General features: G+C 44.9%; 1 long non-coding RNA gene across 1 annotated transcript in view; it reads left to right on the top strand.

The window, feature by feature from the left end:
- Positions 1 to 22983, top strand: part of LOC137521732 (uncharacterized) — a 56139-nt gene that overhangs the window by 9556 nt on the left and 23600 nt on the right. Inside the window, exons 3-4 of the long non-coding RNA XR_011022188.1 lie at positions 768 to 938; positions 5502 to 5536. This is a non-coding gene — a long non-coding RNA (uncharacterized lncRNA). The remainder of the gene's footprint in view (positions 1 to 767; positions 939 to 5501; positions 5537 to 22983) is intronic.

The raw sequence follows: 22983 nt of genomic DNA on the forward strand, positions 1-22983 counted from the left end.
TGGTCAGGTAGGCTTCTGTGTCTCATAAGATCTTTAGGTGATGTTAGGGGGCTCCTGTACAGATGCTAGATGAGTTTAACCTTGCTGGTGTTATGATTATTTCCAGATTTAAGGTCTAAAAGCCATAAAAAAAGTCACAAGCTTTTAGACCAGGCATGGGCAAACTTGGCCCTCCAGCTGTTGAGGAACTACAAGTCCCACAATGCATTGCAGGAGTCTGACAGCCACAGTCATGACTCATAAAGGCAAATGCATTGTGGGATTTGTAGTTCCTTAACAGCTGGAGGGCCAAGTTTGCCTATGCCTGTTTTAGACCCTAAAAACAAAAATAAAAACATACCTCAGAGAGGTCTGCATCAGCTCCTGCATATAACTCACTCAGGAACGGGATTACCACCCTGTTCTGCGGCTTTCTGTCCCGAGCCTGACTCGGGATTACCGCTCAGGATGTTGCCACGCCTTCCCACTGAGGTTTAGCCTACGCTATTTAGTATGCAGAATGTTCCCCCGAGCATTCTGGGAGACCAGGTATGTTTTGTACTAGCTTTAGAACTCTCAGTAAACAAACATTCCACAGAGATCACCTGCCAGTACTAAAGACGTTACCACCTGTGATAAATTTCGGAATGTAATTCGAGGTGAAGAATGATTTTACAATGGGCCTAAATCATTTATAAATGAATATTGTAAAAAAAACAAAAAGAAATAAAGAAATGTTATTCCTGAAGTTATTTTCACTACAGCTCCTCTTTAATTTGTGTCTGCAGGTGTCACTTTACAGGTGTGATTGTGCCCTGTGAGTCCGCGCTATTCTCGTCGTCGCTTTCTAGACAGACTAGCGTCTCCTCAATAAAGATAACATAATGGAACCCAGGAGAGGAGAGTCGGAGAATGAGACTAGGAAGCCATTGGGATCTCCAGGTCCCTGTTGTGTCTAGGTGAGGAAAGGAAAGCCTCTATTTATGTGGATGGCTTGTCTTATCTTTAGCTCCTGCATAAGTAAAATACATCATTATGAAGGCTTGTCTGTGGACCGCAGCAGACGCCGCGCACGTAGCGCACACGGGGTGAACACTTATCCAGGATTCATTAGACGCTTTGGCTAAATGCATCAGCACAATCGCGGCACTTAAGGACGTAGCGGAGGAATATTGCTATTGTTATTTTTCTATAGTTTGAGTTAAAGTGAGACGTATGGCGTTTGCGGGGATCGTAATCCTTTCATGGATGGAGAAAATGAAAATGTCAATATCAGGCTATGGGAATGTATGTATATCGCAGTTTAATGGAACGTGTATATTGATCTCCGGCTTATAAATGAACACTTTAAACAGAAACATGCATTATTTCATTTCAGGAAGCCTTGTAGAAGTGAAGCGACCTCACCTGGGGCCATCATCTGTGCATCATGATACAGACAGGAGATTATTATAGTAAAGGGGCACTCCGCAGATCAGTCCTAATACACACCCTATATGTAGTTACAATAAACCTGAGGCGAAAATAAATGTGAAATGTATAGCTACCTCGTCATTCTTTAGGTTATTAGGACACTCATTGGCACTAGAGGCAGAGATTCCAAAGTTCCCCCCTACTCGAATTGTGTCCACCCAAGTGTAGGTAGCAGATAGGTCCCCAATATTAGATAGCCCCCTACCCAGGTTAGATAGCCAGATGTACCCCCAATATGTGTTAGGTTCCCCTCTCCAGTGTAGATAGCCAGATGTGCCCCTAGTATTAGGCAGCCACCCTCCCCAGGTTAGATAGCCCTCCCTCCAGTGTAGATTGCCAGATGTGCCCCTAGTCAGTGGTGTAGCTAAGGAGCTGTGGGCCCAGATGCAAGTTTTACATTGGGGACCCCCAAGCACTCTATACATAACAATTGATACGGCGCACCAAAATTTGCCAGTGGCATCTACAGTGTCAGAGGTGCAAGAAGGGGATGGGGAACAGTTTGTTAATGATTACCCCTATTCAAAGTAGAAGTGATTATAATGGGCAGACGATCAATAGAGAGCTAATACTGCAGCTGAGGGAGGGCCCTTTGGGGCCCCTCTGGCCAAGGGTCCCGATGTGGTCGCAACCTCTGCAACCCCTATTGCTATGCCCTTGCCCCTAGTATTAGGCAGCCGGCCTCCCCAGGTTAGATAGCCAGATGTACCCCCATGGTAGGTCCCTCCCTCCAGTGTAGAAAGCTAAATGTGCCCCCGGTATTAGGCAGCCCCCTTCCCCAGGTTAGATAGCCAGATGTACTCCCAGTATAAGGCAAGGCAGCCCCTCAACATGCAGATTAGCGAGTGGAGCGCTGTAAAAGTGCTTCTCACCAGTCCTCTCTCTCTTCAGCCTGTAGCAGACTCTCAGCACTTTCTTTTGCCTCCCTCTAGTGATGTGCATAATGAGACACACCACTAGAGGGAGCCATAGAGCAGAGGTGCTTCAAGTCTGTGACAGGCTGAAGATCCTGCTGCAGAGAGAGAGGAGAGGTGAGAAGCACTTTTAAGCTGAATACTCACCTCACGAGGCAGGAAGATGGTCCCAGCGATGTTGGCACGACGACGAGCGTTCCCCTATCTATCTTCCGGCGAGTATACGCGACAGCACATGATGGTGCACAATGGGCGTGAATGAGAGTTCAAGCAATCGCGGTGCATTTCACGGATTCATCAGGGATCTTGAAGATCCGATGTGACGTACGTTATTGTCACGTGTTGCTAAGCATTGTTCGTGTAATCGCACACCTGGACTCATGTCACTAGATCAAGGAAAACAAATCGCTTGTCGCTGGTAAAAATCATCGAAAAAATCATCAGAAATATTTGGTTCTCATATATCTACAGTGTTTCATGTTATCTGTCTGAGATTTGTTGTTCTTAATAAAGTTGATTGTTTGAAAAAATCAGCAGAAAATTTGTGTAGGGGGTTACGGGCCTTTACAGTTCTGCTCTCCACTCTGCATCTGAGTGGGTGAGGGGGGCACTTGGGAAGGGGGAGGGGGTGCCTCCATATCCTCTGCGCTGCTTGGAAGGCCCCTTCTTGAAGCTGTCCTCCTCCCTGTGGCCCCTATTCTGTCCACTCCGCACACCCTTTGTGTGTGCTCCTGCATCCTTGTGCACAGCAGCCGTTGCTGGGAGTGTGCTAGGAATGCGCAAGTACTGTACTACTGTTTCTGAACCACACATGCCCAGGATGCTCTTGGCTGCAGCTGCTGAACACAGCTGCTTGGGAGTGAAATCTATGAAGGTGCATGGAGTGGACAGCCCATGTGCCCCACTTTGACTGGAACCAGTTGGAGATATAAACAGGGCTACAGCTGCAGTATGGAGGGTAAGCTGGCCACTTGAAGGGGCCACTGGGTGTCCGAGGACTCAAAGGTTGAGCAGGAAGCTAAAAATGTTACACCTGTACTCGCCACAGTTACACTTTAATGGTCTCGGGACCACGGTAGTTCGAATCTACTGCACATCTGTGTCTCTCTAGTTCTGATGTGGCGTAGATTCTAGGCTATGACTTTCCGCGGTCCTGAGCCGATCCCTGCTCACCACGACCGCAGACTCGTCTCATGTGACAGCCACGCTTCCACTTATGGGTAAGGAACCAGTTTCATTGGCTCTTAACCAGGTGATCACTGTGAACCAATCACAGTGATTACAGACTTCAAAATGAAAAAAAGGGGTCTGGTCATAGCCTGCTCTCCCTAATTGGCTAAGGTTCAAGCTCACTATGGAAAGACTTGCAGCAGTGAAACCCTCCATTGAGGTCTTGGGCCTAATAACATTTATGAGTTTAAAGAGACACTGAAGCGAAAAAAATTATGATATAATGAATTGGTTGTATAGTACGGATAATTACTAGAACATTAGTAGCAAAGAAAATATTCTCATTTTTATTTTCAGTTATATAGTGTTTTTTATAACATTGGATCATTCTCTAGTACGAGAGGCTCCTTCTCTGGACAGCTTTAAAAAAAGGCTAAAAACTCACCTCTTTTCCCTAGCCTTTGAGACTGCATAATGCAGGGTCACAGCGCTTTGAGTCCCCAGGGAGAAAAGCGCTATATAAATATTATTGTTATTGTTATTGTTATTATTTGCAGTTTACACACTACTCAACTTTCTAATTGATTTTACAGAGCAGGTCAGTGAACTTTTGACCTGTCTTCTGGAGAGAAAATGAAAATACAGTGACTGACTGACTGTCGAGATAACACGCTTCAGGAGACAGAGCTCTCTGCGACTTTGAAAGTCATGGAGCTCAGTGGCTCTTTTGCATAGATAACAACTGGAGTATCTTAACTCTTCCTGAAACAATATTAGAATTATATCTCTGCTCCTAATGTGTTATTTCTTAGCTGTACTACACATACAAATGATTATATCATAATTTTTTTTTTTCGCTTCAGTATCTATTTAATTTAAAGCAATCATTGGTGGAGGAATTAGATAGAGGTAGGACAATATAAAAAGTAGCATTTTTTTTTTCATCAACCAAAGGTTTATGAAAAGTTTTTTTTGTCAAAACAGTACAAAAGTAGAAATGCATCAGAGTACAGATACATGCTTTCGCATAATAATAACAATGATACAGGGCATTAAACAGTAGAGGAGCAAAAAGGAATCAGCATTATATCGTATATTATAGTTTAGAAATTCATTGTTTCCAAACTTTGAGGTATTTACCGGGACATTTCTTATGTTGATAAATTAACGGCAGGGAGCTGTTTACTTTGGCTTTCCAGTCTTCTATCGAGGGACAAGTTGGAGATAACCACCTAAAGGCAATACATCGTCGGGCAGAAAATAGCGATTCTATAAGGAGAACTCTAAATGTAGGGATATCTTTAGCAAGAATGTTAAGGATACAAGTTGTAATGTCAAGAGGGCTGGGAGATCCCATAACATCATACAAGAAAGCGACTACTTGTCTACAGAAGTCCTTTATATATAAAAAGTAGCATAACTCTTAATTGAGTTGGGTGGGGTCACTGCTATGAAGGAACATCTATGCCCCCCAGCACAAATTACATGGTATCTGCATAAATGCAGAGGCCAGAGAGCAGTCACATGGGAAGGGGAGGATATTGGTACAAGTTGGATTTTCATTTGTCAGCTGAAGACCTTCTGAGTCAATGCGTATAATAGTGTGAACAAGGACGATCCCCTGTAGATTGCTCTGAAATTCCTGCTGCAAAGCCTCCTTGTTGCCCCCCCCCCCCCCACTCCACCCTCCATGGGGACAATACATGGCATTGAGCTGAGCACCATCTGTACAACAACAATCAGCAAACTGTTACCTGAAATAATCACTAAACATAATTTGAAATGACAGGCATCTAGCATCTGTACATGGCCTGGAGCAGCATTCTGTAACATGTCTCTGAAATAAGCAATGAACAGAATTAACATTTAGGATTTATACCGTTTACATTATTTTTGTCCTAGTTAACAATTCTAAAAGTTTGTCCCTCTCTCTCTCTCTCTCTCTCTCTCTCTCTCTCTCTCCAGCTCCCTGGCTAGCCTGTCTGAATGAGGTGAATCAGGTAAAGTAAATAGATTATTTGCATTGCAGCTTCAAAGCTGAAAGAACTGTAAACACAAAAGGATTTATGACAGCAGAAAATTATTAAATCACACATGCTCAGTTACTAGCTCTTGCTTTTAACAATCAGTAATTGATCATTAAGGTGACAGGTCTGGGTTGCTGGTAAACAGAGCTGGGGGAGACACACACGTTTCTTGGGTCTCTCCCTGCTTGTTACCAGTCTTGGTGCCTTCCTTGATGCAGATGATGGTTGGGAGAGTCTTCTGTATGTTTTTTTTTCTAATTACTATAAATAAGAGAAACTAAAAATAGTTAAAGAGACTGTAACAAAATTTTGAGCCTTATTTCTTCTATCCTATAAGTTCCTATACCTGTTCTAATGTGCTCTGGCAACCTGCAGCCTTTCCTACTTGCACTGTCTCTGTAATAAATCTTATCTTCTCTCCTCTGTCGGGTCTGTCGGGCTCAGGCTGAAATGTGTGGAATGTGCAGCACTGCTTGTCATTGGCAGAAGCTATGCACACCCTCTCCAAGCTCTGCATGAGTCACACAGTGAGCTGTTCTCACTCTGGTTAGAAGCCATGTTTTTTGTTTGTAAACACTGCATAAAACTGGCAATTACAAGCCAGGATTGCAGCAGGGAGTGGCAGAAACAGCACAGAGGGGCCCAGGACAACATAAGGAATAGAATGGTATGTTTTTTATTGTAAGAATTTTAGAGTACAGATTCTCTTTAAAAACCTGCTTCATGTGGGTGTTAAATCAGTTTTCAAATCACAAAGTCATTAGGTAAAAATGTATTCAAAAATATTGAATTTGTGCATAATGTATGATTTTGTGCATGGACAGTAACTTCATTGCATAATTAGGTGTCAGATGTAAACAAACATGAAAGCGAGTCTCTTTTTATGGGTGTAAATAGAGAAAGTAAATACTGGAACGTATGAGATAAAATACGTGTTATAGCCACTTTAGATAAGCCCTATTTTATGACATGCTCTGGACCTGAAATTTAATGTTCTTTCTCAATTTCTGACCTTGACCTCAGCAGTCATTGATTTACCAAGACACTTACGTGTGGTTTGTGTTAGTGTTGCCTGCCATAGTTAAACTATAGATTTTCAAAGAACCTGAAGCCTCGCACCCTGGTGACTCATCTAGTGAAATGATCACTGGTAATAAATCGTCAATAATGTGGTTGGTTCTTGTGCTGTGAGCACAGAGGGGTCAGAGGAAAATGTACTGACATCCTGTAAAGCAAATATTATAAAGGTTTCTTCTTGTTCTGCATTAGAAGGAATCTATTTTTTCTATAAAGCTGTATAATACACTTATAGAGGTGTGTGTAGACACTGGTCAGACCAGGCCAGGATCATCCACCAGACAACCTAGGCAGGTGCTTGTGGCCTAGTGGGTGTCAAGAGGCCAACCTGCCACCTTCTTTGACCTCTTTTCACTTCAGGTTACCAAAAGGACCACAAGAGGGGCCCAAATCTACTACCTTGCCTAGGGCTCCATTACATCTTAATCCATTGTTGGGTCAGATGAAATCAGGGCTGGATATACTATAAGGCACTGTAGGCACATGCCTACAGGCGCCTGATAATGGAATGGCGGCACACTCCCCTTCCCGAGTGCCTCCCTCCCTCCTTCCCTATGCAGAGTCCTGATGAGAGTGTAAATGAACGGTTACTCACCCAGCTCTCGGCATTCCACTGATGAGATCTCCCTTCAGTCAGGGGCACCTCTAGCTACCTGATAATTGGGGGAACCTGTAGCTAATAAATATTGATGGCACTTCTGGCTACCTAATACTAAGGGGCACCTGTAGCTACCTATGATGGGCAAGGGAAGTAAGGGAGAAGTGACAGTTGGACCAGCTAGCACACTCGTGGTGCAGTTTGGTGGGGGTTTGTTGGTTTATGGAGGGCAAAATCTACGTTGCCAGGAAACCTGTGTCTATAAGCTCCTGTGAGGTAAATCCAGGCCTGGCTGAAATATAGAAACCACCAGCCTAATATTGTGTAAGTCCCCCTTGAGCAACCAAAACAGCTCTGATTCATCAAGGCATAGACCTCCCAATACCTCTGAAGGAGTCTTATGGTGTATCTGGCACCGAGACTTCAGCAGCAATTCCTTGAAAGGGAAAAAGAAATGAGAGGTGTATGGAAGCTGCCATTTATTTCCTTCTAAACAATGCACATTGCCTGGCTGTCTGACTGGATTACCGAATGCTTAGTTCAGGTGAGGGATACAGAGGCTGGCATTTATTGTGTGTTAGGTGGTAAAACAACTGCTACTCCCTGACCTATTTCCAATTACGGAGATATCGATCATTCGTCAGACCGTGTCTATGATGCATGCCGATTGGCGGGTGGAGGCCAGTGACTCAAATCCTCCGGCAGATTGCAGAGCTGAGTGGCTATGTTTTGTTTTTTAATTCTGCAAGTATCTGGGCTGATTTCTTTTAGGCAAGCAGTGTGGAGTTGACTAGGAGGCTGAGGGAAGCTCTTCTATGCCGAGTTTTAGAAAAACTGATGCAAGCCTCCAGGAAAGTATAGCGAGAGGCTGGGACTGCGGCCAGATCTAGCATAAGGCACAGTAGGATTGTGCCTAGGGGCTGCAGAGGCTGCAAACCATTTTACTTCTCTCCCGCAGAGCACATATGCCACAAATGTTCCTTATTTCACAGGAAAATGTACTCAGAGGAGGAGAAGAAACGCAGGTTATTGTGAGGATAAAATGCAATAAACTGAAAGAGCTCTGAATATAAAACCAAGAGTTTAAAAGGAACCCGAGGTGAGAGAGATATGGAAGCTGCTATATTTATTTCCTTTTAAGTAATGCCAGTTGCCTGGCTGTCATGCTCATCTTTCTGGTCAGTAGTGTCTGAATCACACCTGAAACAAGCATGCAGCTAATCCAGTAAGAGAACCTGATCTGCACGCTTGTTCAGGGTCTATGGCCAAAAGTGTTAGAGGCAGAGGATCTGCAGGAGAGCCAGACAATTTGCATTATTTAATTAAAAGGAAATATGTATGTCAGCCTCCATATCCCTGTCACTTCAGTGTTTGCCCTAATGTACTTACACTTTAGCAGCCAATTTATTTCAAGGTTTGCAAGTGCTCCAGGCCAATTTATTTTTTTTATTTGTTACATTTCCCTGCTTTTAATTAGTACTGCTGTAATATGTATTTATGGCTACTTGTCACTAGGGGGCAGTGTGAGACAATAACAGAGGACTTCTGCTTTCAGTTTCTATATTTTCTGCTAGTAGAGAGAGATCAAAGCATTCAAAGAATTTATAGCACAAGGAGTTCTGCTGACTAAGGTCAAAAGCAGCGCACTTATCTCAAACGAGATAACTCTATTGAAGATGTTAATGGGTTAAACACAATAAAACATACATTTGAAACACTATAACACTGTATATTAAGTGGTCTCATTGCCAGCTGCAGAGCAAATGACCAGACTCGCTCCAACCTTAGTAACGGCTGACAGTCTTACAAAACAGATTTCCCAGTGAAACATACCCAGTCATTGGGAATAAGGATGTCCTAGCTATGTAGAGGGAGCATGTTGTGCCCAGACAATAGCACATTTCCCACTGAAACATGTAGAGCTACCAATCCAAACACGGGTATGCCAGTGTAACACAGCTCATTAAAATACCTGGAATATATAGTCTTCTTACTGGTAAGTTAAAACAGAAGGTATTTGTGATTATTCAGGTTGGAGTAAGCTCTGAGGTGTCCCACAATGCATCACTGCTGAATGTGCAAATCATCCTTTGTTGTCGCTGATAACTAAACACACCTCCAGAACCGCTGGAATGCAATGAGATTTCAGCTCTGATGTAATTATTCAGGTTGGAGTGAGCTCTGAGGTGTCCCATAATGCACCACTACTCAATTATACCTTCAGTTTTAAAGGGAGTCTGAAGCCTTAAAAAATCCTGTGTTTACTTGACATTTATGTTAAGCAATATGTGCAGAGCGAAAACGCCGCATTCCTGCAGCAAAACTATATAATTAAACCCCCCAAATGCCAGGGGCAAAATTTGTAGCTTCTTCCTGGTAGATGCAGAGCTTTGTGCAGCAGCTCGCGTCAATCTCTGTGGATCTCCACCTCCTCCCCGCCCCTCTGAGTCTTCTTTCACTGAGAGGGGCGGGGAGAGGCGGAGATCAGCAGAGATTGGCGTGACTGCTTAACATAGATATCAAGTAAATAGAGGCTTTTTTTTAAGGCTTCAAACTCCCTTTAACCACTTAAAGAGAACCAGAGACGAAGCATCCTCATGTATTTTATTACATTTATCAGTGGGAACATGACAGTAATCACCTACCCTGCTTTTAGTTTCATTCTTATCTGCATAATTAGTCTATTATAAGCTGTGATAAGAATCCCGACTGGCTCAGTCTAAGTTTGACCTGGAATCATTAGAGATGAGTCACTCTTCTGTGGAGTCTTTTCAAGCCCAAGTCTGCCACCTCCTGGCTCAGATTTCCTGCTTTGCATACTGCGAGCTGTGATGACATGGGAGGGGCTGCTGCTGCTGAGAGAGAATCTCTGAAACAGACACGTGTGGCAATATGATCTGTGTGCTCTGTGTGCACTCTGTCTGCATAGATACTGATGACTGCAGTTTCATTCCTATGAGAGAGACTTCCTACAGGCAGCTGCACATCATACCAAAATGAAAGCACACAGATGAAAGGCTGCAGCAGCCTTTCTCATATAGCCTAGATAGCAGCCTAGTTTCATATAGCCTAGACAGCACATCCAGAACAACTCATAACCCGGAAGCAGAAGGGATTTGAGCCGGCGGCCATATTTGATTTTTCCTGGAGCAATAATGGATAAAAAACACTAAAAAAGGCACACCAGAGCGGCGAAATTATCAGGTAGAGCATTTATTCTTTACAAGCTATCGACTGATATGTTTATTTTGTGTGAAACGTTCATCTCTGGTTCCCTTTAAGCCCGAAGGGTTGTTTATTTTTTGCATCTGAGCAACTTTCACCTCCCATTCATTTGCCAATAACGTTATAACTACCCATCACAATGAATTGATCTATATCTTTTTTTTTTCCGCCACCAATTAGGCTTTCTTTGGGTGATACATTTTGCTGAGAATTCATTGATTCTAAATCCATTTTAACAGGAATATTAAGAAAGAAATGGAAAAAAATCATTATTTCTCAGCTTTTGGCCATTATAGTTTGAAATTAATACATGCTACCATCATTAAAACCCATGTACTTTATTTACCCATTTGTCCCGCTTATTACACCATTTAAATGATGTCCCTATCACAATGTATGGCGCCGATATTTTATTTGGAGATAAAGGTGCATTTTTTCAATTTGCGTCCATCACGATTTACAAGCCCATAATTTAAACAATTATATTAATATACTCATTTGATATGCATATTTAAAAAGTTCAGACCCTTAGGTAACTATTTATGTTTTTTTTTGTTATTGTAATTTTTTATTTTATTTTTTATTAAAAATTTTATTTGGGTATTTTTTGATGTGGGAGGTAAACAGCTAATGTTACATGTTAAAAATGTATTTATTTAATAAAAGGTGGATGTGGGTGTAGTTTTACTATTTGGCCAGAAGATGGCCACAGTCAAAAAGTCCTGGGAGCAATCAATCTCGCTCCCAGGAACAAGACGGGGAACTTTTTGAACTCAGAACACCCGCAGAGTCTGAGGCGACGCTGTCGACTTTTCTGCGGGGGGGCTTCGATCAATGAAAGGGATCTATAATCCCTTTCATTGATCGCTGGGCTAACGTCCGGCGGCGGGAGTGCGCGCCCTGGAGCGCCACGGCCCGCGGGAGTGTACGCAGCCCAACTAGACGAGAATGTTCGTCCAGTTGGGCTTAAGTGGTTAAGAAGGCAAACTGATTTGCATAGCATTTTAGTAAGAGGGCTTTCTGGTCTCTTTTAGCTCCCTTACATACTCCCAGGAGTTCTGGTTCACCATGAGCTTGCTGGGTAATCTGTAACTCTGGAATATATAGATTACATTGGATATGTTTTCTTTGGGAAAACAGAGATATCGTTTAATATAAAAAATGAGAATTCTTCTAAACTCAGTAAAATTATACATGTTAAGCAAGCCTGCTGTGTTTTCTACAATTTGCAGTCTAGTTCCCCTCCGGGGACACTAAATGCTGCTTTCCTTTCTTAATGAGGATCTCTGATATAAAGCAGAGCACATTTTTATGTCTAACCTATAATATGTTCAATTACTGAGGCGAATACCTCCTCACATGGAATGCTGCGTAAGGTACATGGCGGTAGTGCTGCTTCAGGCTCATGCAAGGCCTCAAGGTCAGAGCTGTCTAGTCAGCTTTATTTTATGAGGGTCAGACTGAGCCCTGTGGAAGCCACAGAGCAGCTCTGCACACGTACTCCAGCCAGGAAGAATCTGCAGCCATTACCTGCTTGCAAAAGAGCAAAGATCATTTATTATTGCACATATATACTGTATAGTGCTGACGTCTCCTGCTTTACAGTGTACTGGAACAGTTCATGGGGTGCTTTTCTGCAGCATTTCAGTGAGGTGATCACCAAACGCTGTGCACAAATGTATCTCTATGGGACTATACACACTGCAGCGCGAAAATCGCAAGTGCGCTGCATGCAGCGTTTTTAGAGCGATTGGGATGTGATTCTCGCAAAGCCCAATTGCCACAAAATCACCCTGCAAAATAGTGAGTGCTGGGTGGTTGTGATCGTGTTTTGTGACTTCTAGTGTGAATGTGACCTCAATGTCCCTCAGAGGAGCGCAGTGATAATAAATTCCAGATTATTTGCCAGGCTACTTTATACTTTTGTGGATGATTCTAGCTGTGCGAATGAGAATTTTTTTTTTTTGATGTTTACTTAAAGAGGAGCTTTCAGCCATACTACAGTATCTCAGGAAAAAAGAAACCATACACTCACCTAAAGGATTATTAGGAACACCATACTAATATGGTGTTTGACCCCCTTCAGAACTGCCTTAATTCTACGTGGCATTGATTCAACAAGGTGCTGAAAGCATTCTTTAGAAATGTTGGCCCATATTGATAGGATAGCATCTTGCAGTTGATGGAGATTTGTGGTATGCACATCCAGGGCACAAAGCTCCCGTTCCATCACATCCCAAAGATGCTCTATTGGGTTGAGATCTGGTGACTGTGGGGGCCATTTTAGTACAGTGAACTCATTGTCATGTTCAAGAAACCAATTTCAAATGATTCGAGCTTTCTGGCATGGTGCATTATCCTGCTGGAAGTAGCCATCAGAGGATGGGTACATAGTGGTCATGAAGGGATGGACATGGTCAGAAACAATGCTCAGGTAGCCCGTGCCATTTAAACGATGTCCAATTGGCACTAAGGGGCATAAAGTGTGCCAAGAAAACATTCCCCACACCATTACACCACCAACACCAGCCTGCACAGTGGTAACAAGGCATGGTGGATCCATTTTCTCATTCTGTTTACGCCAAATTCTGACTCTATCGAGACTCATCAGACCAGGCAACATTTTTCCAGTCTTCAACTGTCCAATTTTGGTGAGCTTGTGCAAATTGTAGCCTCTTTTTCCTATTTGTAGTGGAGATGAGTGGTACTCGGTGGGGTCTTCTGCTCTTGTAGCCCACCCGCCTCAAGGTTGTGCGTGTTGTGTCTTCACAAATGCTTTACTACATACCTCGGTTGTAACGAGTGGTTATTTCAGTCAACCTTGCTCTTCCTTCAGCTTGAATCAGTCGGCCCATTCTGCTCTGACCTCTAGCATCAACAAGGCATTTTCGCCCACAGGACTGCCACATACTGGATGTTTTTTCCTTTTCCCACCAATCTTTGTAAACCATAGAAATGGTTGTGCGTGAAAATCCCAGTAACTGAGCAGATTGTGAAATACTCAGACCCGCCCGTCTGGCACAATCATGCCACGCTCAAAATTGCTTAAATCACCTTTCTTTCCCATTCAGACATTCAGTTTGGAGTGCAGGAGATTGTCTTGACCAGGACCACACCCCTAAATGCATTGAAGCAACTGCCATGTGATTGGTTGATTAGATAATTGCATTAATGAGAAATTGAACAGGTGTTCCTAATGATCCTTTAGGTGAGTGTATAAGCAGATAAGTACTTGCTCTACTTGCATAACATATGTATTGCACTGTCCACGTTTCGATTTTAGTGATTCCCACCACCGGGACTTTTGCAGGAGCAGGGTGAGCCTTTTTTCATCGTTGCCCTGCGCCCAAATTTCCTGGTGCGTTATTGCAGGCTGTCAGAGGCAAGTAGCTGCCCCCTATGATTTGTTGCAGCAGTTGTTTATACTTGTACATGGCAAAAACCTATTTGCTAATTTTTTTCTAGTTACATTTTTTTTGTGTTCAACTGCACTTCTGTGGAGGATGAACTACTGATCGAAAAAGCATTCCCCTCAGTGTAGGTGATGTAGGTTTCTACAATGCCTGTGTTGTATAGAGGAGTCTGCCTGTGTCTGGAAGCTGCTATGTGCTCCCCTCTGATTGCCTGTGTCTGTGTATCATACTGGGAGCTGCTGTGTTTCCATCTGATTGCCTGTGTCTGTGTCTCACACTAGAAGCTGCTATGTGCTCCCTCTGCTTGTCACGTGATGCTGCAGCACTGGCAGTCACAGCCCTGTGGCAGGGTTCCCATGGCCGTCACATGTCTCATCTGTGGTTCTGCTTCCCCTTTTCCCTGCTTACACTTTCACCCAGGTTAACAAGAGGTCACTCATAATCCACTGCTGTTTTACCAAGGCAGAGCCCATCTGTGATATCACCCCCCCCAACTCTCATATTATTGGCCACTCTGCAGCCAAATTAAAACAAAGTTTTAATTGCATTTTGTGTACAGTCTAGAGATGTATTTATTGGCTAGAGTGTATGTACTATGGACAGTCCGCTGATTACAAACACTCCAGTTACAAACATCACATACATACATACAAAGTTGTCTTCATGTAGAAAACTTGCTGTTCTATTATTTTTTTCCACCGTCTCTGTACTCTTCTCTGCCTGAAGTAACAATAAATGTTAATAATAAATGTTAGAAGTTTTAAATCAGGATGATACCATTTATTGGCTAACTACAAATGAATAAGAATAAACAAGCTTTCGGCCTTGCAGCCTTCGTCAGGTTTACATCCTGTTAGTTTGCAAGCTGGTGGTACAGACAGCTTATATACATGCAACATCAAAAGGGAAAACAGATATTTTTTTCAAGCATAAATACGTCATTAAGATGCCTTAATACAAACAGACCATCTAAATGGGGTAAGATAAGGATCCTTGTTTACTCCATTGCTCACAGACCTGGTATTAGTATTTATTAATAAATGTTAATAATATCCCCATATCTTCAGTTCCCAAAGCAAGGTGCTTAGGGGTACTGTAATATTTGACTCCTCTCACGCTTTTATTCCTCATATTCACTCCCTAACCAGCTCCTGTCATCTCCAACTCAAGAACATATCTTGCATCTGACCTTTTCTCACTCAGGACACAACTAAAATGTTAATACATGCTCTTATAATATCTCGTCTAGACTATAGTAACATACTACCTTGTGGACTACCAACTAACAGACTGGCCCCGCTCCAGTCGGTACTGAACTCAGCTGCTCGTCTCATTCATCTTTCTTCTCGCTCCTCCTCTGCTGCTCCTCTCTGTCAAGCTCTTCATTGGCTGCCAATCAACCAGGATACAGTGCAAACTGTTAACCCTAACCTACAATGCTCTCCACAATCTCTCTCACCTCACTACTTTCCAGATACCAAACCAATCACAATCTCAGCTCTGCACATGATCTTGTTTTGTCCTCTTCTAGTATCACTTCCTTGCATTCACGTATACAAGATTTCTCACATGCTTCATCCCTCCTATGGAATGCCCTTCCACAACACGTCCAATACACCCTTTGAAATCTTTAAACAATCCCTCAAAACTCACTTTTTCTGACAAGCATACGCTCTAACGTATGCCATCGCCCCTGTGGCCTAAGGCCAAGTTGAATTCCCACTAGATATCCTAAAAACACACAGCCTCTAGGTATGAGTATACTATGCCGATCCCCTTCCCCGGTGTGCAACATCCATCAAAGGTGTTTAAGCACCTTGATTCAGTGATTTACAAAGGTTTGAAGGCTTTGTGTTATCTCTATTGTGGAGGTTAGTGATAGGCGTAGGTAGAGGGCAGTTAGTGTTGGGCGTAGGTAGGGGGCAGTTAGTGCTGGGCTTAGGTAGGGGGAGGTTAGTGTTGGGTATACTGTAGATAGGGGGAAGGTTAGTTTAGGCATAGGTAGGGGGGAGGTTAGTGTTGGGTGTAAGTAGGGGGGAATTTAGTGTTAGGCGTAGGTATCGGGGGGAGGGGGGTAGTGTTAGGCATAGGGGGGAGGTTAGTGTTAGGCCTAGGAAGGGGGGAGGTTAGTTTAGGCATAAGTAGGGAGGAGGTTAGTGTTGCGCATAGGTAGGGGGAAGGTTAGTTTAGACATAGGTAGGGAGGTGGTTAGTGTTGGGCATAGGTAGGGGGAGGTTGTTGTTGGGCGTAATTAGGAGGGAAGTTAGTGTTGGGCGTAGGTGGGATGATTAGTGTTAAGCGTAGGTAGGGGGAGGTTAGTGTTAGGTGTAGGTAGGGCAGTAGAGGTTAGTGTTGGACGTAGGTAGGGGGGAGGTTTGTGCTGGTCGTAGGTGGGGGGAGGTTAGTGTTGGGCATAGGTGTGGGGGTGGGGGGCTTAGTGTTGGGTGTAGGTGGGGGGGGGCAGTATTGGGCGTCGGTAGGGGAAGGTTAGTGTTGGACGTAGGTAGGTGGAAGGTTAGTATTGGGCGTCGGTAGGGGGAGGTAGTGTTGGACGTAGGTAGGTGGAAGGTTAGTGTTGGGCGTAGGTAGGGGGGAGGTCAGAGCTGGGCGTAGGTAGGGGGGAGGTCAGTGTTGGGCGTAGGTAGGGGGGAGGTCAGTGTTGGGCATAGGTAGGGGGGAGGTCAGTGTTGGGCATAGGTAGGGGGGAGGTCAGTGTTGGGCGTAGGTAGAGGGGAGGTTAGTGTTGTGCGTAGGTAGGGGGGAGGTTAGTGTTGGGCGTAGGTAGGGGGGAGGTCAGTGTTGGGCGTAGGTAGGGGGGAGGTTAGTGACTGCATTCTATTGACTACATTATTTTTTAAAGCGTTCTTACTTTACAGCATTTTTGCTGGAGTGTGTAAAGTGTTTGTATATATAAGTGTGTTATTTTTAGTCAGGGAGGTCAGTGGTCACAGTCTGCCTGACAACGCAGACTAATGAGTCATTCATCTGTGAGAGTGCAGCCTTCTGCCCACTGAAACACTGATTTGGATAATAAAGATATCATATAAATTGTATAGTTAGTTTAGTTGAAAATGACACATGATCTATCAAGCTGAACCAGTCATCTAAAGACTGCATTCTCAGGACCCCTGGTTGAGCCAAAGCCGGTAACCGAAAAAAGCATTGAAAAGTGTGGACAAATTTGCTTAAAGTGATCCAGAAGTGAGAGGAATACGGAGGCAGCCATCGTCATTTCCTTATAAACAATGTCAGTTGTCTTTCATGCTGAGCGTTTGGCTGAAGTGGTTTTTGAGTCACACGCCACAACAAGCAACAAGCCTGCAGCCAGTGGAGTCACACCAGAGTCACAGCATCTAATCTGCATGCTGATTCTTGGCCCAGTGACTTAACTTATTAGAGGCGGAGCATCACCACAGAAGTCAGGCAACTGGCATTGTTTATGAGAGAATGAAGAGAGAGTGAATGGGTCTGCACTTTGCTTGGCCGAAAAATGCATGCAGCAGTGAGATAGCACATTACACTGCCATACCTCCCAACTTTTTGAGATGAGAAAGAGGGACACTTAAGCCACGCCCCAGCCACACCCCTGATCACGCCCCGGCACAACCCCTAGTCACGCATACCATAAAGATTTCATAAGAAAAATACATTTTATAATTCAAACCACATCGGTCTTTTCTATCCTGGTTCATTTTCCTTCATATTAACATTTTAGAATTAGTAATATCAATTTAAAGGATGGAAGTAAAGTTTAGAGTCAATCAAACACATTTTTTAGTAGAGAAATATATATATATTTACAGAGAAAGATGGACAAAGTCCTGACAAATGAGGAGGAAAGAGGGACAGGACTCCTGAAGAGGGACTGTCCTTCCAATAGAGGGACAGTTGGGAGCTATGCACTGCTGTGCAGCGCATATAGGTGCATAACATCTGAACAGCAGAAGTGCTATCTATGCACTTCTGGCGTTCATCCATGTCGCACACCATACATGCTGCTGAAATGCGCACAGCAGTGTGTATCTGGCGTATCTGGGTAATATAGTGCCTATGGAAAACAATGAAATTGCGCCCCTCCCCCCCCCCCCCCCCCCTCAGTCAGAGCCCCCTTCCCCTCTAAAAACGGCATCATTTCTCGTGTATATGTGTTATGGTTGCTTGTGTGTTTTCAGGATATCACTGAGGTTACTTTTTTGGAAATAGCTCTTGTTATTCACTCTCTTTCCTCTGTTTTAACACCAAGCAAAGTGCGCCCTACATGCATAGGTTAAGTAGCTGTGTTCCCCAGATAACAGCATTAATCTGATCTGAGGTCTGAATGACAGGGAGGCATGGAGGCAAGCAGGCCGGTGCAGGACAGGGGCAGGCATGGTGCCCATTGTGCTGTGGCGCCCGGGGCACAAGCCATGCCTTCACCCCTCTAGACACACCTCTTTGTGTGTATGATGTGAACGAGCCCTTACTGCACACATTATTTTCTGGCTGTTAGGTTAGAAGGTTTTTTGCTTATAGATGTGTGGCAAGCACCTGCATATTGCTGCTGCCCAGACCTAACAACCTGAAGATATTTAGACATGATGAATTATGAGCAGATACTCAGGCTCGGGCCTGCTATCTTGTCTTGTGCTGTCTGACAGTACATTGCCCTGACAAATGACACTGCATGATGTACTCTCATAGCAGACAAATAGCTGCCCATCCAGTGCAGGACCCTCTCGCTCAAGTGTGAATATCAATAGTTCATCACGGATCTCAGTCACTGGTCTGAAGAAGAAGTTTAACATCTTACAACAAAGGTCATTTGGTAGAGAAAATGCTTTGGATTCTATCCAGTATTACACAGGCCTTACATTTATATATAACCGAGATATTACACGGCAAATTACTGTACAGAGAATACAGGGTATATCTGCATAGCTCCCAACTGTCCCTCTTTTGGAGGGACAGTCCCTCTTTGAGAACCAAATCCCTCTGTCCCTCTTTCATCTTCATTTTGTCCCTCTTTCAGGACTGATGTACAGATCTATGGGAATGTTTGTATTTTTCTACTTAAAAATGTGCTGAAAGGGGAACTTCAGCCTAAACAAACATACTGTCATTAAGTTACATTAGTTATGTTAATTAGAATAGATAGGTAATATAATCTCTTACCCACCCTGTTTTAAAAGAACAGGCAAATGTTTGTGATTCATGGGGGCTGCCATCTTTGTCATGGGGGCAGCCATCTTTTTGGTTGAAAAGAGGTGACAGGGAGCATAAGACAGTTCCAACTGTCCTGTGACCTGATAACCCCTCCCAGCTGCACACGCTAGGCTTCAAATGGCAAATTCAAAATGTAAAGAAAAAAAATTGCACCAAAACAGCAGAACGAGAACAACAACTTTAGAAATCCCATCATGCTTTGCACAGCATCAGGGGAAAAATGCCCGGGCAGTTTTCTTCTGTGCAGCTAAAAATGAGGCTTGTATAAGAGAAACAAAGTTCTGATGCTGTGAAACTGTTAAAAAAACACCAAGCCTTTTCAGTGCTGCTGAGTCGATTTTTAGTCTGGAGATTCACTTTAATAGACTCCAAACTCCCATCCTTTAAATTGATATATTTCTTATTTTCAGATGTGAATATAGTGGAACCCAAATGATGATAGAAAGCAGGGCCGGGCCGAGGCAGAGGTGAGAGAGGCTCCCGCCTCAGGGCACAGTGTAAAAGGGGGCGCACAACTCATTCAGCTATTGTGTTTGAAGCAGAGAGAAATAAGTAAAGGGGATTTTTCGTATACCTGGGAATTCTCTGTTGTTCGCCTCCTCGTTATCAGACTTATATCAGACATGTTGCTGCCTAGAGCTCCAGCATGAAATCGCTGCTGCCCCACTCTGTGAACTCCATGTGGTCCCCATCCAAAATGCATAGGAAGTGGGGTAGAACGTCCGGTTTTTGTAGCCAGTGTGTTGTGCGCTCTCCGGTTCTCATAACTTTGTATTGGCCGGATGGTGCAGTCCGGCTCCGCCCCGGATACGGCTGCCGGAGGAGCCGGACCAAAAAATAGCGCATGTTGGAACGGACGCCGGAGTCCGGATCCGGTCCGGATCCGGTCCGGCTCCGGTCCGGCAGAACGGACGCATGTGAACGGACGCATAGGCTTTCATTGCTATTGCCGTGCGTCCGTTCCGTCCGTTCTGCAAGCGGTCCGGCTCCGGCACGGCGATTCCGGACGGCCACCGCTAATGTGAACCGGGCCTTAGTCTAATAGCAATCAGTGTGTGATGGCTGGGGTGAGAGGGATGGAGGGGCACACCTTGGGTGCTGGAGGACCTTGTCCCAGCTCTGATAGAAAGGACCAGTGCTGTATAAATTATAAAACTACATCTTTTGTTATCAATTCTTTGTGGTATGCATGACTACGAGGATGGCAGGGGTGTGTCTTAAAGGGAACCTGAAGCGAGTAAAATTATTTAAAATAAACACATGGCGTAGCTGCAACTGAATATTACATACTAACCTCACTGTCCATTCCTCTCAGAAGCTCACCATTTTCTTCTTTCAGTGATCTCTTCCAGGTCTGACAATATTTTGTCAGAACTGAAATAAACCATTTGCTGTCAGTTATATATCAGCAGCTGTCAGTTACAACTGAATGTGCAAGGTGTCCATGTTTCCATATGGCTCAAGTTGGCAATATTACAGTTTAACAGTGTGCTGGCCAGGAAGCTGGGGTAATGGCCATTTTTAAAGTGGAGGACAGAAAATTCCATCGATCACATTGGACAAATGGGACGCAGGAGAAGAGAAAGAGATTGACCAGTAGACTACACAGGAGGTAAGTATGCGTAGGCTGTGTATGGTTATTTTGACTTTTTATTTTCATTCTAGGTTCTCTTTAAGCATGGCCGGTTCAAGTAACAATTGGGCCTTAGGGCAAAATTAGGCTGGGGGCCCCCCAACAGACACCCCCCGACCATAAAGCGTCATTAGAGGCCCTTTGTTGTAGCCAAATGTTCCTCCTGGGCCCAAGAGCTGGCTGCTGACCCTCCCCCAATCACCTCCCAACTTAACAGACTTTGCAGAGTCCCTGGGGAGTAACAGTTAAGATGGGGAGGGACACCTTAGGGCCCCTACAGGCTCTGGGGCCCTTGGGCAATTGCCTATTTTTTCCTATGGTAGCTCCGGCCCTGTCTTTAAGGTGTCCCTCTTTCTGATCTCAGAAAAGTGGGAGGTATGCATCTGTTCCTATCCCCAAAGTAGCTCACAGTCAGGGGCGTAACTAAGAGCCTCCGGGCCCCCCTGCAGAAATTATAAGCGGGCCCCCCTCCCCCCAGGGTCCGCTCGTGGCCGTTTTGGGGGGCTGGAGGGGTCGCACCATGAGGGGAAAGCTATGGCCACACTCGGCGGGGAGGGGGGAAGGTCCCCCACCTCCCTCACCTCGGGCTTTCCTGTAGGGGGCTCCCCTCCAGCTTCTAGCTATACAAGTGCGGCGGGCAGCGGCAGGCAAACATACCTTCCGTGTGTCCGGACGCGACTTCCTGTTTTAGTCAGTCACTAGAACGAGTAGTGTCCGTGCTGGGACGCACGGAAGGTATGTTTGCCTGCCGCTGCCCGCCGCTCCGCACGCTGAATTTTACGTAGCTAGAAGCTGGAGGGGAGCACAGAGGGGAAAGCCCGAGGTGAGGGAGGGGGGGGACCTTCCCCCCTCCCCGCCGAGTGTGGCCATAGCTTTCCCCTCATGGTGCGACCCCTCTAGCCCCCCAAAACGACCACCAGCGGGCCCCAGGGGGGGGGGGGGGGGGCGGGCCCCCCCGCGGGCGCATGGGCTGCATCCATTATTGTTACGCCCATGCTCACAGTTAAAAGCTACATACACACATTTTAAATTACGGTTGCCTAGAATGATCACTAGTGGTCATTTGGGTGTACTTTTTTTGGGGAATGTATATGTGTGTGCGAGTGTGTAACAGGAACCCCATTGTGAGCAGAAGAACAAAATAATAAAAGCATAGGTTGTCTTTAATGCAACAGAACACATCACAAATGAAGGCATCAAGCCCCCACCCCCCTCACATTGTGGATGCCATTGCCTGTCACATGACATGCAGTGTCGGGAGACACAAGGTAATAGGCTACACAGTGCTGCCACACAGAGGAATGAAGTAGATCAGTCCCTCCACCAAAATGAGGTAGAGTATGAAGCTCCAGTACAGCTGTTCTGCAAAACTTGGGGGCTGGGGGGAGCTCCACTGCAGCTGCTCTGCAAAATCTGGGGGCTGGGGGGAGCTCCACTGCAGCTGCTCTGCAAAATCTGGGGGCTGGGGGGAGCTCCACTGCAGCTGCTCTGCAAAACCTGGGGGCCAGGGTGAGAGCTCCACTGCAGCTGCTCTGCAAAATCTGTGGGCTGGGGGGCTCCACATCAGCTGCTCTGCAAAATCTGCGGGCTGGGGGAGCTCCACTGCAGCTGCTCTGCAAAATCTGGGGGGAGCTCCACTGCAGCTGCTCTGCAAAACCTGGGGGCCAGGGTGAGAGCTCCACTGCAGCTGCTCTGCAAAATCTGTGGGCTGGGGGGGGGCTCCACATCAGCTGCTCTGCAAAATCTGGAAGCGGAGAGAGGTAGGGGAAATGCCTGGCCTGCCAAATTTTGTGGAGGGGGCTTATGTAAGCTATGCCCCTAGCTGGAAGCCTCTCACTGGTGCACCACCCAGTCTTCATCCCCCATTTTTAGTATGCGTGAGAACATCTGTGGTCCTCTATCTCTGGACATCTCTTTTGTTCTTTAGGAATGTCCAAAAAATTGATTCAATGAGAAATACAGATAAAGAAGGAAGTTTTGAATCCGGTTGATAACATTTATTGGCAAACTTAACAGAATAAGAGTAAGCTTTCGGCTAATAAGCCTCCTTTAGACCCTATTCCTGTAGACTGACATAATGTTACAACACACAGTTATTACTATTTAGTATTTACCGTATATAGCGCCAACTTCCTACGCAGCGCTTTACAGAGTACATAGTCATGCCACTAACTCTCCCTCAGAGGAGCTGACAATCTAATCCCTACCATAGTCATATGTTCATCATAGTCTAGGGCCAATTTAGGGGGAAGCCAATTAACGTATGTATTTG

Source organism: Hyperolius riggenbachi, chromosome 6 (genome assembly GCF_040937935.1).
Source record: "Hyperolius riggenbachi isolate aHypRig1 chromosome 6, aHypRig1.pri, whole genome shotgun sequence".
NCBI lineage: Eukaryota > Metazoa > Chordata > Amphibia > Anura > Hyperoliidae > Hyperolius > Hyperolius riggenbachi.